Raw genomic sequence first — 5,374 nt, 5'->3', positions numbered from 1 at the left:
TAGCCGACGGCGATTTTTGGACGAACTTAGAGAAGTAAGTTCGACGGCCCCGACGAACATAACATTAAGAACGTGGGTACCGTCGAACTTAACTTTAAGAACGTGGGTATCGTCGAACTTAACATTAAGAACGTGGGTTTTTAAGTTCGACGGGGGCCGTCGAATTTTTTTCCATATAAGTTCGACGGCACCCACGTTCTTACATTTAAGTTCGATAGGGCTACGTGGTCGTCGAACTTATGGGTCCTGCGTGGGTCAGCGAGGGCTCACATTAAGTTCGACGGTACCCACGTTCTTAACGTTAAGAACGTGGGTACCCACGTTCTTAACCCTTTTCTAGAAAAAATAAAAAATACAGAAATGAAAAATTAGACACACATAATATCACATGCAACACAGAATATCATATACAATACAGATTTCAAACACATGGATATATGTACATATCACAAATTCCAGGCTAAGCACGTTCACATGGCAGGCAGGGACAGATATATTCACAAGGTAATACGAGACTACAAGTATATAACATTAATTAACACGGTTACAAGAATAAGAATACAACCTATTGACCAGAAATATGCTTATTAACTAACAAGGGTAGAAAAAATAACTATAATTTTGCAATTGGTATTAGTATTATACAACATGCAAATGGAAGTACATATGTGCTTATAGCAAGCAGTGCCAATTGGGTTGTGACAATTGGTCGCCGCCCAGTAATAAGCTCAAGAAGCATGACTCCGAAAGAAAATACATCGGATTTTCTGTGAGCTTGCCAGATGCTGCATACTCAGGTGCCAAATACCTAGAGCTAGGAAGATGTGTATTAGCAAGCCATAATTATTACTAGCATTAGCATAACAAGTTGAATGTTGGAATAACACTCCTGATAGCTGAGAATATGATGCAAATGACAAGGTTACAAAAATCTACAGGGTATTGTAACAATAAGGAAACTAACCATATTTCGATCTAGTCTGAATTGAATCAGTATTAGGTAAATTTTCAGCCAAATAGGTATGCAGCATGTCTGCCTATAATGTCTAACCTTGAACTTAAATTATAAGGTAGCATTTATACATACCCAAAGGTGCCCATTACTCTTGTCGAAACATGGGTGTTATTATCAGTAGTGAACTTTGCAAGTCCAAAGTCAGCGACCTGTAGAGAGACAATTGTTAGATAAAATAAAGTTCAAAAAATTAAACAGTGGTCTATAAATTTAAGCAAGAAGGCTGTATAATTTCTCATCTGATGTGATTATAGACAAAATTCAAATAATGTGATCAAATTTCAAGCAAGCAAAACTTTACGGCCACCAAAATAGATTAGATAGCAGAGATCACTTTATAACAACATCAAACCAGATATAATTAGTGGACTGCCAAAATGTCCTAACATAATATAACTTAATCAAGTGGTTTATATAAGCATTGTGTGACAAATACATTTTCAGTTAACAGAAACAACCAGCTATTAACTCTAGAACAGAAAAGAAAAACTCAGAGCATACATTAGCTTCAAATTTGAAGTCAAGAAGAATGTTAGATGCCTTAATGTCACGGTGGATGATCTTTGGATGACCTGCTCATAAGAAAGATGTTATATAAGACCCATGTATATTTCAATATTTACTAGGAAATATGATTGTAATAAAATATTTACTAGAAAAATTTACTAGAAAATATACTAGGAAATATTTACTAAGAAAGATGCTCATAAGAAAGATGTTAGGGCCAAAATGTCCTAACATAATATATTTACTAGGAAATATGATTGTAATAAAATATTTACTAGAAAAATTTGCCAAAGGGACCAGCAGTTGAGTACCATTTCTTCTTTCAGACGATAAGGCCTCATGAGTATCAACTTTGAAGTGAGAAACAACGGCAGAAATTTACAGAGATACATATCGCTAGGCCAACTAACATACCAACTCTTCTAGAGCTTCTGGCAGAACCTGAATATTTTGGGGTACACGTAAGTTTTCACTAAAAAAGATGAGTTGGATCATTATGGAACAAAATTCACAAGTGATTCTAACAACTGTATGAAGAAAATATACTGTGTCTTCATATGGATTGCAGTTGTTCTTGAACCAAAGCCTTAAAAACTCCTGTGATAATTAAATGATATATTCAGAAACCTCATTAAATATGAATCATAAGGTTTAAAGGCATAAAGTGCAATCAAGGATTCAAGGTAATCAGCCCATACATGATGTGTATGACTCAAAGGTAGTTTACCTTATCAACATTTTCAGGTTCAAGGCCAGATATGAATCTATATTCGTATGAATTAGCAATCCAATATCTGTTGGAGTCAGGAGTATGAACCTGCTTCATAAAAAGAGGATAATGATAGGAGATATACTGCCATATGATTGTGTGTATTATTGATTGCGGGAATAGTACACATATATAGGCAGGCGTACATAGGGATGAGAACAGGTGGTGCAGCACCTTAGGCTGGGCCTTAGACGCACAGGAATGGCCAAGCCCACTGTCCACACCACAGAAAAGGCATATTCTAGCAGATAACATTAATTTTATAAACCTAACTATTCAGCATTTCAATATATCAAAAGTTACCATTCAATTGTACTCAACATAATTATAAAAAAAATAGATAATACTCAGAACAAAAAGTTTTCAACTACATGAAGTATCAGTTAATGATATAACAACTCTGCCTACATCTAAGCATATAATAACTAGTTAGTACTATATGATTCTACATAATGCATTCTCACTGTTATGAACTTATGATGTCAGAATGCATATTTATATTCTTCCGCTAGTTACTAGGTAGAATGAGCACAAGATTAAAAAGCTTTTGCAGAATAACGTCAGAAGTATAACCTCATCAATCAACACAATTGTCCCATCAGATGTTTTTCCAAACTCATACTTTGTGTCAACCAAAATTAATCCATTCTCTAAGGACACTTTCTGCCAATAGAAATCCGAAAACAGTACCAGCAAGTTACACAATTTCGACATAACTGCAACACAGGAGACTACCAAGCAAACACATCATCTAAAACAAATAAGAACTGCAGGACATATACGGACTAAAGCACATTAAAGCAAAATTAGCGAACCATTTTTTGTAGTTTTTGCAAGTAGAATTAAATTGTAATAGTGAACATAGACCTAAAAAAACTCAACAGAAACAGAAAACATGATGATTCGCTACCTTTCCATATGCAAACAAGCTAGCTCAAGGCTTTGCTTCCTGCCTCATGAAAATCTTATAACAGTGAGAATGGTACTCATGAAAATTTGCCAGATGGAGCTCAGCTAAATAGGGCCAACAGTTTCAGTTGCTGGGTAGCTAGTAGACAGTTGGTTTATATCCAGTTGCCACATGCATTCGTTGGAGATTTTGAGCCGTGAACCTAGCCAAGTCAGATAAGGCCTAACTTAACTTATAACAAGGTGGGGGATGAGTCTAGATGTCTGAATCTTGAATCTAACAAAAATAAACTTCCCCAATAACATAGCTAGGTAACAAAAACTTGGGATGTAAAAAAACTCACCCTTCAGGAAACTTGCTATCAGCATGTGCTTCAACACGAAGCCACCACAGTAGGACATTCTTCCCACAGTTGCCCAGTGGCTCAACAGAGGACGGATCATTCAACAGAGTAAGTGGGTTCTCAATCTCCTCGCCATTCTCGCCCACAGCATCAAGATCCTTCACCCAGTCAGGCTTGCCGTCAGCCTCCTTCCACAACATCCTCGAGTTCAACACAAAACCAGCCCACTCCAAATCCCTGGGCAGAACAGGGGCAGCTTCACCAACAACTGTGGCCGTCTTCCCAGAGAAGGGCAATGAGTTGAACGTGTGCCATCCAATCAGATGCCCTGAGGAGTTGCAAGCAGGGCCATGGACTGGAAGAGGCATATTCTGCTTGTCCTCCTCGTTGAGCCGTAGTTGGTCTGTCGTGCCAGTATGCGCAAGGATTCCGACGGAGTGAGTGGAGGAGGCCGGTGAGGTGGAGCGCCTGGAACGCGCGTGAGTTGGTCGGGGTGACGGTGAGCACCTGCCTCGGCTCCTTGACGCCGTACCAGCGGTGCTGTTCCTCCTGCACGTGCTCCATGATCTGGTGTGCCCGCATCACCTCGACGGGGTCCAGGTGCGGCCACGGCCGGATCCGAATCCCGTGCCTCCCCAGCACGACATGACTCTGTGAGTTCCCGAACGCCGCCCCCTTGTCGACCGCATCACCTGCCTTAACGGTGGGGCGGCGGAGCGCGTGCGGTGGGGCGGCGACAGGGCCGCAGGGTGGCGAGGGCGGGCCGCGCTGGGTGGCGGCGCGCGAGCCGGCGCACGGTGGGGCGGGCGCGCGCGGTAGACAGAGGGAAAGAAGAGAGACTCGCGGGATGAGAGATTTAGGTTTTTGGGTTATGTTAGATGGTGTCTACGTGGCCCACGAATTTAAGTTAAGAATGTGGGTACCCACGCTCCTAATACGATAAGTTCGACGGTTTTACCACGGGCCCACGAATTTAATCTAAGAACGTGGGTACCCACGTTCTTAACTTAACCCACGAACATAACTCAATTAAGAACGTCGGTACCCACGTTCTTAAATTAACCCACGAACATTTATTAGTATCTTGTAGTGGATGATCAAAGGCCACACAACTCCCATTTTTGTCGAAAATAGCATGAAGGACTGTTTTCAATAATACCGAAGGCTAACACCAATGGATTTTTGGCCAAAAAATGGTCTCCACCAGAAAACCAAGAATGTGATCTATGGCAAGGAAACATATGTGGGGTAATGTGTAAGAGCCTCTAATCGATGATCTATGGCCACACAACCTTCATTTTGCCGAAAATAGCCATGCACGACCATTTTCAATAATACTGAAGGCTAACACCTACGGATTTTTGACCAAGAAACGGTCTCCACCAAAAATCCAAGAATATGATCTATGGCAAGGAAACATTTGTAGGGTGAGGTGTACGAGCCTCTGGTCGATGATCAATGGCCACACAACACACATAAACATAAACTCATATTGATGTGTTTATGTCCACTGAAGTAAAACATCGCACATCATTATGCCACATCGTTTCTAAAAATAAAATAAAGACCATGAGAAATTTAGCCAAATTGCACGAGAGAACTATCCAAACATAGGTTATGGTTGTAAGGAATCTTCTTTCCACCAAACAGTTGCTAATAAGTAGGAATATAAAGAATTCAAAACAATAGATCATCTTTTAAACTAAAAATCATGTTTCCCTGATGTCAAGGGCATTGTATTTGCACGAGAGGGTATTAGAGTACAACTATTCGATGAAGACGTTATTGAACTAGCTAATGACCTTTTGTGATACCAGGTTTCCTATAATC

General features: G+C 40.2%; 1 long non-coding RNA gene across 10 annotated transcripts; it reads right to left on the bottom strand.

Moving 5' to 3' along the window:
• Positions 1 to 475: 475 nt before the first annotated feature.
• On the bottom strand, positions 476 to 4,380 carry LOC118472282 (uncharacterized). 10 transcript variants are annotated; one of them, XR_004850444.1, is made up of 8 exons: positions 3,545 to 4,291; positions 3,202 to 3,403; positions 2,250 to 2,339; positions 2,069 to 2,119; positions 1,834 to 1,963; positions 1,517 to 1,587; positions 1,088 to 1,164; positions 476 to 814 (listed from the first exon to the last, which is right to left on the bottom strand). It is a non-coding gene; the product is annotated as an uncharacterized lncRNA (long non-coding RNA). The 10 variants fall into 10 exon arrangements; XR_004850440.1 differs by lacking the exon at positions 3,202 to 3,403 and adding an exon at positions 2,865 to 2,954 and having other exon boundaries at positions 3,545 to 3,640; XR_004850443.1 differs by lacking the exon at positions 3,202 to 3,403 and having other exon boundaries at positions 3,545 to 4,380.
• Between the last annotated feature and the right edge of the window lie 994 nt (positions 4,381 to 5,374).

The sequence above is a fragment of the Zea mays genome, chromosome 6 (genome assembly GCF_902167145.1).
Source record: "Zea mays cultivar B73 chromosome 6, Zm-B73-REFERENCE-NAM-5.0, whole genome shotgun sequence".
Classification (NCBI taxonomy): domain Eukaryota; kingdom Viridiplantae; phylum Streptophyta; class Magnoliopsida; order Poales; family Poaceae; genus Zea; species Zea mays.
The sequence above is the reverse complement of the archived record's forward strand: the minus strand, read 5'-3'. Positions and strand labels throughout refer to the sequence as shown.